Source organism: Sodiomyces alcalophilus (assembly GCF_042370955.1).
Source record: "Sodiomyces alcalophilus JCM 7366 unplaced genomic scaffold ACRALscaffold_2, whole genome shotgun sequence".
NCBI lineage: Eukaryota > Fungi > Ascomycota > Sordariomycetes > Glomerellales > Plectosphaerellaceae > Sodiomyces > Sodiomyces alcalophilus.
Window position 1 is genome coordinate 6901294 of NW_027263533.1, and position 12745 is coordinate 6914038.

The following is a 12745-nucleotide window of genomic DNA, read 5'->3' on the forward strand; positions in this document are numbered from 1 at the left end:
CTCCACTTTTTTAATATCCGTAAACTATACTATTATATAGCCCTACTTTTCCCCGCTTTAGACCCACTTTTCACCTCTATATCTAGCCCCTCGGGTAATCAGAACCAGAAATCGGGTATTTCCACTTTCCCCCTTTTAATACTAATAAAAAGACCGCCGTTTTAAAGCTAGGAAGATAACTAATAAGGATTTTATCCCTACGGTTAAGAAACTATAAGGCAGCACCGATTTTCCTTTCTAGAGGATATCTATATATACCTATTTTGCCTATAAAGGGAAATTCCTAAATAAAATAACTAAACCTCTATAGAATCCCTTTTAAAAGTAGAAGGAAGACTCTCTTAAGGCTGCTAGTAAAATACTCTCTACCCTTTTTAAAGGACCTCTCGCCTAGGTTTAAGGTCTAGATACGGCCTACGAAGTCTAGGAAAAGCTAAAAGGCCTATACAAAAAGAAAGGCTTCTAAGCTGATTTTAATGCCCTAGGAACCTTCTTTAATAATTCCCCCTTAGACTATAAAACCCTCGAATCCTTTTTATATAAGGTTTAAGAAAATCTGATAGCTCTAAAAGGAAGGGAGATTTCCTTTCCTAATGAGGTGATTTACGCGTAGATTCTTAACGCCCTCGATAAGATTTACGACTCTATCACTAACTAGATCACTTAGTCCCTTCGTCACGATATCCAGAGTTATATACTAGATAAAATCGTTACTAAATTAATAAACGCCTCCCGGAAAATAAAGCATTCCCTAGTAAATAACACTCTCCTTATTAAAGGGTCTAAAAAACCCTAGAAAAAGACTAAGGGACTGTTTTATAAGAACTGTAAGAAACCCGGCCACGTCTCCTCTAACTGCTATTTCCTCTACCTAGATAAGGCTCCTAAGGGCTAGGTTATAAAGGAAAATACCAGAAAAAAGCAGTAGAATCGGGTCTCTAAGAGCACTAAGTCCTCCTCCTCTTTTAGGGGCAGATCCAGGTCCCTAAATCCCTAGTATAAGAAAAAGGAGGACGCTATTATAGCTCTTTTAAAGAACTAACTGCTTTAGACGCTTATAAATAATAAGGATTCTATGAATATAATCCTTAAAAAGTAACCTAAAAAACCCGAAGAAGAAGAAGAAGAAGAAGAAGAAGAAGACGAATCAATTACGTTTAAAGATATCCTCCCGAATCCGGAAGCCGAGGATATAATAGATATTAAAGAAGTGAATATAATAACCTAAAATCCCCAGAATACTCTATATACTAACCTGAATATAGGTAGGATAGTCGAAAGGATTTTTAGGATTTAGGTAGAGAATAGGTTTAGTTTGGACTTAAACTTTTATATAGATAGCGGAGCTACCTCTTATATAATAATAAATAAATCTCTCTTCTCTATATATAAAACCACTACTAGGCTTACTAGTTAGGGTAAAGTAAATATAATAAAGATAATAAGCGTAGGAAACTATATTATAAAGTTTAAAGATACTAAAAAAACACTATTTCTAAAAGAATGCCTTTATATTCCTAAACTGGGAACTAATATAATAAGTCTCCTAAACCTCGATAGCAAAGTTAGAAGTTTATCTAGTAATAAACAGCTTATCCTTTTTAAAAACGAAATAGTAAAAGAGTCCCTTTATATATATATAAGAGCTAGACTCTTTAGAGGACTCTACTGGGCTATAGCTAGGCTAGTTATCCTAAAAGGTAGGAATAAAGAAATTAATATAATAAAGGGAATCCTATAAAGCCTAGGATAAAGAATAAGGAAATAAAGAAATTAGAAAAATCTAGACCCTTAGAAATAAAGAAATCAAAAAAATCTAGACCTTTAGAAATAAAGAGACTAAAATAATAAAAAAAGAACCGTAAAAATAAAAGAGACTATATAACTATAGTATAACAGAATAGGCTATATAAACCCTGTTACCTTAAAAAGTCTATATAATAATACCTCTCTTTTTAAGGACTTTAGAGTATTAGAATAAGAAATCACAGATATAAATAGCTATAATGCCTGCCGCCGTAGCAAGGCTATTATACTAGCTAATAAAGATTTAGTTAATAAATACAAAGACTTCTCTTACTTAGAAAAGGTATATATAGATCTCTGCGGTATAATAGAACTAATAACTTATAATAAGAAGCGCTGGATTCTACTAATTATAGACCGTTCTACCCGGTTCCTCTAGATAAAATTACTGCCTAATAAATCAGAAGTAACCGTCGTTTTAGATATAAAAGAGTGGAAAATACCAGTAGAAAATAATAACTATGATATAAGAATAAAAGAAGTAGATACTGATAGTGGAAAGGAGTTTATAAACGCCTCCTTTAAACGCCTCTTTTAAGGCGTAAAATATAATATAAAACCACTATATACCTATAAGACCCAAGGCTTAATCGAACGAGCTATTAGAACTATAATAGAAAAGGTTCGTAGCCTACTTTTCTACTTAAGACTACTTAGATACCTCTAGGGAGATACTGTATATTTAGCAGTATATATATATAACAGGACCCTAAATTCAGCTATAGGCTTTAAGACCCCTTTTAAGATAGTTAAAAAGAAGAAACCGAATATAAACCATATTCGGGTCTAGGGCTCTATAGCCTACTATAAAAATAACGACCCGAACCAGAAGAAACTAGATAGCAGAGCTATTCGTGGTGCCCTTATCGGTTTTAATAATTATAATTATAAGATATATAACCTAGTCTTAAGAAGGATCGGTTAGTTTAGAGACGTATATATACTTAAAAATTATTTTATACACTCTTCTTCTTTGGACCTACAGACTAGTAATATCTCTCTCTAAGAAGAACAGGTTTCTAACCTAGAGCCTTATTAGCTTCTAGAAAAAACTATATAATAATAACGGGTCTTAAAACGACCTTTTAAGTCTATCTAAACTAAAGAAGAAAATAATAATAACCTATAAAATAAATCGAGGAGTCTACGAGCAGTAATAGGCTACGATAACCTAGATAGACCTGTATATACCGGCTATTCTAGTATATAAGTTAAAATACCTTCGAAACCGAAGTTAGCTTTTAAAGACTATATATTAGTTAATAATAAAAATAATAAGCGCTTATTATACTTAATAGAAGATACTACTCTTAGAAACCTATAGTTTTAAATAGAGCCTTACTACCTCTTAACTATAAACTCTCTATCAGAACCAGCTACCTATAAAAAGGCTATATAAAGCTTAGATAAATCAGAATAGATAGACGCTATGGTAGCAGAAATAACAGAACTAGAAAAAAGAAAGACCTAGGATTTAATAACTATAAAAGATACGCCCCTTAATAAAATAAAGGAAAAATATAACGTCCTAGGTGGACGATAGGTCTATAAAATAAAACTAAATAATAAAGGAGAACTAATAAAATACAAAGTAAGATAGGTTATATAAGGCTTTAACTAAGTACTCGGAATCGACTACTTAGAAACCTTTTTTATAACCTATAGACCCGAAATATATAGACTTACCTTCCTATTAGGCGTTTTCTTAGGCTAGAAATTTAGGCAGTTCGACGTAATAAACGCTTTCGTATATACCGATATAGATACTCTGATATATATCGTTTAACTAATAGGTTTTAAAAAATAAGAAGGGAATAGTATAACTATCTATAAGCTAAATAAAGCTTTATACGGCCTGAAACAGAGCCCTAGACTCTGGTATAACATCCTAGTTAAAATCTTTACTAAACTAGGTTATAAAGTCTCCGAGTTTAATAAAGGACTCTTTATATATTATAATAAAGGAGACCAAGCCATATTCCTTTGCCACGTAGATAATATCGTGGTTATAAGTCCTTTAGATACTATAATAGATCACTTTTATAAAGAGATATCTAAAGATATTTCACTAAAAGACTTAGGTGAAGTATATACCTTTCTAGGCAACAAAATAAATATAAATATAACTAAAAAGACACTCTCTATAAGCTAACTACTATATACGAATAAAATACTAGAAAGGTATAATAAACGAGCTCTTAAAAAAGTAGATACCCCGTGTATTTATAAACAGGTCCTAATACTAAACCCTGAACAGGCGTTAAAAGAAGATATAAAGAAATATCAATAAGAAGTAGGAGCTTTACTATATCTAGCTCTTCACTCCAGGCCAGATATAACCTATGCTGTTAATAAGTGTGCCCGATATATAAGTAACCCCTTAAAGGAACACTTTATAGCACTAAATAGAGTCTGGGCCTATATAAACGCATATCCTAATATAGGTCTTCTATATAACTATAAAAGAGATAACCTATATATATACGGTTACTCTGATGCCAGCTTTTCAGATATTCTCGAAGATAGAACGTCTACCTTAGGATATATATACTGCGTAGGAATAAATAATCCTATTAGCTAGACCTCGTCGAAACAGAAAGTCGTTGCTTTATTAATAACAGAAGCCGAATATATAGCTCTAACCGAGGCTATAAAAGTAGGAATCTATATACATAATCTATATACTGAACTTATAGATAACCTTAATATAAGATTCAGTAATAATAAACCGAGGATTCCTACTATTCTTATAGATAGCGAGAGTCCTAAAAAGGTCGCTAAAAACCCGGAATTTTATAAAAGAGTAAAGCATATCGATAGATAGTTTCACTTCTATAGATAACAGCTATAGGAAAATAATATAAAGGTAGTGTATATAAACACTAAATACAATATATCCGATATAATAACTAAAGAGTTATTAAAAGAGACTTATAATACACTCTACGGCTATATAAACCTAGGTTATAAAGATAATACACTACCAGAATATAACCTACTACCTTATAAAGAAATAAAAGAATTTAAATACTAGGTTTTTTACCTATAAACAGGTTTTTCTAGAATAAAATTAAGAAAGGGGGTTTTAATTTTTTCCCTACACGATAATAAACATAGAGGTTTTCTTTTCTTTTTTTTCCTTACCTTAAAAATATATATAGACTAAGAAATAACTAGCTAAGCTGCACCTATTATATAGGAATCAGCTTACGGGGGGGTGCTAGTACTATACCCAGAAAATAAATATAACTATATACGGTATAGTACGATATACGAAACCTCCTATAAGTCAGAGACTTCCTAAGTCCGCCCGAGTCCCCTAGGGACCTCCTAAGTCCTCTAGAGTCCCCCAGGGACTTCCTAAGTCCTCCAGGGACTTCCTAAGTCCTCCAGGGACTTCCTAAGTCCTCCAGGGACTTCCTAAGTCCTCCAGGGTCCTCCCTAGTCCCCCGGGACCCTAGGTGGACCCACGGACCTCCAGGTAGGCCCACGGACCTTCAGATGGACCCATAGACCTCCAGGTAGGCCCACGGACCTTTAGGTGGGCCTATAGACCTTTAGGACCTCCGGAATAACCCACGGACCTTTAGGACCTCTGGACACCAAATCAGTAGCTTGAATAAACCGCAGGAAAGGACTATATATACCAGGCTGCCCGCCTCCCTCTTCCTTTCCTTTTTCTCTCTCTCTCTGCATCTTACTTCTGCAGTCTTCACAGTCTCCTATAATTCAAACTGCCTCTTTTCCTCTAGATCTTCCTTTTCCGTTCCATCTTTTCGTGACCGTTGTAAAGAATAATACAGCGCACTATCGTGCTATACTAGTCTTTTAGTTCCTGGTATTCTAAAAGGTTTCTTAGAAGCTCCTATCGTGCCCTTATAGAAACTTCGGTATATATCTCTATCGCCCTTAAAGGTATCGACTATCGTTTTAATTCTTTTACCGTTATCGGCGAGAGGTTATATAAAATTCCTAGGACAGGGTATTCCTCCGGTCTTAGTCTTATTATCCCTATCTCCCCGCCTGACTTTAAAAAAAGACGCTCGACTGGAGCGCGAACGAGGATATTTAGTTTTCCCTCGATAAGTAAGAACTCTGGGGCCTCTCGTCGCTATACTATCCGTGGTTCGTCTTATATATAAATCGGTATTCTATTTAGCCTATCTACCACTTTTATAATCTTTTGCGTATTTAGCCGGTAAAGATAATAGTAGTGAAATTCGGTTAGCTTCTCGATCTATTTTAAAAGCCTTCTATAGACTTCGGTGACCTTATTTATCGACTATATAATACTTAGGTAGTCCGAGTAGACTATAATAGCGTACGGACTTCCTAGAGTTAACTATTAGGTTTCCTGTAAAGCCCTTAGTACGGCTAAGGTCTCCTTTTTAGGTATTAAGTACCTGCGTTCCGTTTCCCTAAGCCTAAACGATATAAACTAGATAATGCGGACCGTATCCTATATCTTATCGGTAATTTCCGAGCCCGGCGGTCGGTCTTTTATTTATATTAGGATAGCGCTAAGGCTATAATTAGAAGTATCCGCCGATAAGTAAAATTATATACCGTCTATAGCTCTAAAAACGATATTCCTCTAAACCGCCCCGTATAAGTCCTATAATGCTTTTTCTTGCTCTGGTCCCTAAGCCGGGACTAGTCTTCGAACCGTCTCTTTACGAATACTCGGTTTTCCTAGTAGCGTTAGTATCGGTTTTATCTCCTAAAATACCGATTTAATAATATCCTCTAGACTAGCCTGTCTAGGAATATACTTACGAAATAGGGGGGGGGTGCACCAGAGTAAAGGTTATACCTCTTCCTATATAGTTAAAGGCGTCTATATAAATCTCCTAGCAAAATCTAAGAACTTATCCCTATATTTATAACCCGGTCGAATCTTTCCGTTATAAATATAAGTCCTTACCGGGTCTGGATAGTCTAGAAAGAAGTGATATTTCTTTAGGGCTAGCCCGATAGGTCCTTATATAATTCTAGGAAAGTAATATACCTAAAGGTATATAAAGTGAGTAAAGAAATCCTTGCTCCCTATATTATAGTCGTTTATATAGATAAAAAGGTTAGATTCTAGCTCCTTTATATAACCTAGGATCGACGGGTAGCAGTTTTTGTCTTCTATAATATCTCCGAATACTAAGTCTCTAAATCTGGCGTATATGCTAGGTGATCCCGAAAGGCCTTAAGGTATTCGATTATAATACTATGCTTTATTAGGTCCTATAACTATAAAGAGCTATCTTACTTTAGGATATAATTATATTCCCTAAAACCCGTTAAAGGCGTCGTAGCTTTAGTATACCGACGGCCGGCCCTAGTATACTAAATCCAGGTCGGTCTTAAGGTTATAATATAGGTATAAAGGTCGTTATAATACTAGGTTAAAAATTCTAAAGTCGTGAACCACTTTAAATATATCTCGGGTATAAGGCTTTAGCGGGCAAAGTATCTAGGTAACCCAAGGCGCTCGAATCGCCTTAAATAAAATCCCGGCCCTCTTTATTTACGGTATCGCTATTTTTACGAAATCTCTTTATCGTCTTCCGTATCTTTATTATCGTTATCGGGTAGGTGGTTTTATATCTTCTTTTAGAACGATTTCGTATTAAAGTCTCTCCGTGACCTTAATATTATCTAATATTATTATAAACGCGTCCCTATAAGTATATAAAAGATTTTTACTATATTTCTTTTCTTTATTACACTTACTATATTCCTAATTTCGATATTCAAGGCCTCAAACTATTCTTCTACTCTAGATAGCGGAATATCCGCTAATTTTCGAAATATATAAAGAAAATCGTATCGGTAGGGGGACCCCCTAATTTCTAAAAACCCTATATAAATCGGAATTTCCCTTTAAGGTGTTAGATTCATATAGTGATACTCGGGTAATAGTCCGGGTATGCTCGATATCGGTACTAGCAGAAGTACCTCTCCTTATTACCGCGATATTAAATATTCCTAACTTTTATCTTTATCGGATATTTCCTTATTCTGATTATTTATAGAAACCTATAGTAGGTAATCCTTTATCGTAAAAGCTCGGGTATACTTAGCTATAGATATATAGTCTATTTCTCCTCCCGCGATCGCTGAAATTAGCTGCTCGCGCGATAATATCGGAGGGTGTTCTAATAGGTCTGTTTCCCGTTATTCCCGTATTTTGCCCTGTTTTCCTGCTCCTATAGCAGCTAAAATAGTCTGTTTTCGTCTTTCTCCTTGGCTCTATAATAGTCGGGAGCCCGGTTTTTTTATCGAGGAGTCTTATTCCGCTTTAGAAGCGGCGTTTACCTATACTAATACCGTTATGTTTCGGAGATCATTAATCTATTCGTTTAGCAAGCGTGTTAGGTATATAAGGTCTATGTCTAGGGAATAATTATTTATTTCTTAATAAGATTCCTTATTACCCGAGGCTTTAGCTACGGCGTCCGCTAACTTTATCCTACGATAGGAGTGTTTATCTCGGTTTATCCGAGTTATCACGATATCTAATATTATATCTTCTAAAAGGAAAGTATATCGTTAATACTTATAGTGTCTTTAATAAGCGTCTTTACGGTGAAATCTCTTATAAAAAAAAGAATAATAATTCTCTACTCTAATAATAATGATTTTTTTCTTAAGTTAAGCTCGAGTCCTTTCTAGAGCTCCTAAGTATATTCTCCTCCTTAAACTCTATTAGGTTACTTAGTCCTTTCTACCATTCTTTCCTAAAACACTTATAAGTTAGGTGCCTCCTCCCCCCCTTTCTTTTTTCTTCTTCTTTTTCCGACCACTTATACCCGATTTTTCTTACCCGACTCGTTCCTAGAAATATTCCGGGCCTGTTTCTCTATACTCTCTATATAAGCCTATATTTCTCCTTCTTATTAGTTAATAATCTATAGGCTCTTCTGTTTCGCTAGCAGCCCTTTATATCCCGCTATTAATATTTCCTCTAATCGTCTTAAGATCTTATTATCCTATTCGTTACTAGAGTCTTTGTCTTTTATATTATCCTATTCCTATCGGTCCTTAGTCTCCTTTAGTATATTCCGATCGTGTTTAGTTAGGTGGTTTTCGGTTCTTTTTAACTAGGTATAGTCGGGTTTTGCGTAGTAGTACTTTAGGCTTAGATAAATAGGAACTTCCTCGCTATATCCGTTTATGCCCCTTATTATTAAACTTTTATTATAGTAATTAACGATTACCTATATTCTTTAGTGCTATTATTTTCTTAATAGAATATCCTATTCCTCTGCGTCCCTAAGAATAAAAGCTTATATTAAACTAAGCACTCCGCTAATAATTAATCTAAGGAAATAGAAATCTCTAATAGGGAGCACCTTATTATCTACTAATCTTACTATATATAGGGTCTTTAGTTTTCGAATTAGGAACCTATTCTTCGTAATAAATAAACGGCTAGCTGCTTTTATTATAAAGCCGGAATCCAGAAATAGTATATCCGAGTAAGTATATTCTACCTAGATAAAAATATAGGCTAGTGTGTTTAGAATACCCTCGTCTATACCGAATATATTATCTTTAGGTTTTACTATGTATCGTAGTGCTTTATCCTCCCCGTATCCTAAGCGTTATACCGTTATATAAGAAATCCTTTTATAAAGTTATATACTCGGGTCCTTAATTACCTACACGGCTATAATTATATTCGTCGCTCTTTTCTTCGCCCGGGTTCTATTTACTTCTCTCTAACCGTCCCAGGGTCCTATCTTAGTCTAAATTATATAATATACCTCCGCCCTTATTAACGGGGAGACCTAAAAAAGTTATATTATATTTATAGACACTTATTAGTTCGAGAGAAAATCCGTTATTAAGAATAGAGTCGTTCCTAAAACTTTTATTCCACGAATAGGTTTTAGTCCTCGACATATATCCTTATCGGTACGTTATAGTGTATTCTTATCCGTTACTAAGATATATCTATATCTATTCGCTACATCGAATTCCCTCTTAGTATACCTTTATTATATTTAGGTACGCTCTTATCCCTAAAACGTGGGATCGATTTCCTTATTTCCGATATACCCGTAGGTAAAGGTAGTTAATTCTCCTTATTTACCGGGGAATCGTATTCTATAAGAAGGAGACGGGGTAGCAGGGCTTAAGTAGGTTTAGCCCTTAGATCGATATCGCCGTGACTTTCCCCCTCTTCCCGTTATCTCTTACTCGCTAAAATATCCTAGATTTCCGGGTGATTTTCGATACCCGGGAATATCGCTAAAAGTTTATCTTCCCGTCTATATATATTTATAAGTTATTCCCGGCTTCCCTTACTAACTATTTTTTAATTATATCCGGCTAAAGGAATCTCGTATAGCCTGTTTATTGATATCGTATAGTATATTCCACCTATATCCTTATAGTGTTTTAGTTCCTTTACCCGCGATTATTCGCTATATATTTAGTTAATATTCCGTAAAAGGACGTGTACTAGAATTAGTCGTTAAGTGTTTTAAGGTTATATCGCTTTATATTCTAGTTATCGGTTTCTTTATTCCCTTAGTTCTTTTTCCCGAGTTACTAATATTTCGTTTTTTCTTGCCTCCTAGGTATCCCGGCGTTATTATTATTATTCTCTGGATCCTATATTCTAATAGTCTCTAAGGAAGTATCCTTAGTTACCGTATCTAAAACAGAAAATACAGTCCGTGTTCTAAGGAAAAGCTTATCCTGGTTTTATCTTCGATAATAATACTAGAGTATTTAGGTTAAATAATCTCCTTATAGGCTATTATACTAACAGCCCCTCTAACTTATATACCAGGGCTTCTAGAACCTTTTCCTGTGTTTCTCTAAGTTTCTTTAGAACTTCCTAGCTCGATCTCCTATTCTTAGCTTCCTCGGTCTCTTTATCTAATAATTCCGATATATTATAATACCGTCTTAAGACTCTTATAATTAAGTATTTAACTTCCTCGAATATAACTATCTCTCTAAGGGTCCTATTATATATTTTTCCTTTTACGTCTAATTTATCTTCTACGCGGTCTTATAGATAGGAGTCGATCTTATTATCCATTATTAATTTATAAAAACGGCGGATAAACAGGTATCGGATTTCTAGCGATATTAATCTGGTATTTAGCCTAATCGCCCTTTTTACGTAATCCTTTAATTATTCTCCGGACTTCTACCCGAAATTTAAAGCCTTAATCGCCCCCTATCCGTTATAGCCTAACTTCTTATCGCTAAACTCCTCCTTAAACTTTTTTTTAGCCACTGTCTAACTGCTTCTGTTTTTAATATCTATTAATAGCTACTAGGATTTCGCCTTCCTAACTAGATTAGTATATAGTAGGCGTAACTTATAGCGATATCGAATATCCTTACTTAAACGGTCTACGCACGCGTCCACTATATCCTTAATATCGTATAGGAATTCCAAAGTAAGGTACGCGTATCTAGTACCGCTAAATTTAGAAACTATATTTCCTGATATACTAAGAATACTATCTATAATACTAAATCGAAAACTTAGGACCTATAGAATACTTTATACGAATATTCTCTTACCTAGGGTCTGTGTCTCGCTATTCGATATAAGTAATTTAGCGGGTAACTAAATATATAGGGGTTTTTCTAATAAAATAATATAAATAAGGATAATAGTAAGATTAATAGGGGCGTTAGTTATCTCTAAGTAAAAAGATTAAGTATAAAGGGGTTAGTTTAATATTCGCATAAATAAATATACTTCATCGTGTAGGAATTTATATCTGCGTCGGGGGATATATAAGTCTTTCTAAATACTCCCGACGATAAGTACTTCCCGCTTTTTCCTGGATATCCAGGAAGGTAGCGTTCTAAGAATAGGCAGAAAATATATATATTATTTCGATAATCTTTTAGAATCCTTTTCTTTTCGTCTTATCCTTTCTTTTAGTATATTATCGTTATTCTATCTTCCTCTCCCCCTCTCCTCGGAAGAATAGCAACCTCTTTTTACCGCCCTGCGTTTTATCCGTGTCACCTACTAAGGAAGTTTTCTTACCGTACACGTTATTACTTTCCCCTCTCCTAAGGATTTAACTTTCCACGCCTTAATTAATAGCTTCTTTTTTTATATACCTTTTTTATCTATCCGAGTCTTTCCGCTATTTTATATATATATTTTTATATCACTTCTCTATATTAGTCTCTTTAGCTTTTCCCGTATCTAGGTGATTCGCCTAATATTTTTCTTCTTCTCCGTGGACGTGCCTATATCCTAATATCTGACTCTCGGTTTTAGGTCGGTTTTCTATTTAGGTCCTTTCGTCTAGGATATACGTTTCTTTTCTTAATATTTCCTTCGTGTTTTTCCTTCCGACTACGGCTTTGTAGTTAAGGTATCTTTCCCCGTGTATATCGTTCTTATATATATAACTTCTCCCGGGGATTCCACGGGATTATAATAGGGACTCTCTGGGGAGACCTTATATTTCTATAGAGGGACCTCATATATGACATTTTTATAGGGCCATAATAGCCGCTTAAGTACCGTACCTCTTTTTATATACACGCCTAACTATACGTTATACTATACTAGTCTTACACACTACTCGATATTCCCTAAAGTCAGTGATTCTTTAAGGCATAAGCAGCCTAAAACTGGCCCTTAAGTTATCTAGTACAGGGAAGAAAAGGGGTATAGGAATAGTAGTACTTACTAGATTCGAAATCGTAGCCACTAAAGTACTTCGTACTACCTAGGTATAGCGGCAGCGCGGGAATAATCTAAAAAATATCCCTGTATATAAATAGAAATGTTAAGTACAGGTATCTACTTAAACTGTACATATAAATTGTATAGGATACTTAGGGAGCTTCACGGCTTTTTTATAGCCCTATATAATTCTATAAAAACATCACGTATAAGGTCCCTCTATGGAAATATAAGGTCTCCCTAGAGAGTCCCTTATAATATTAT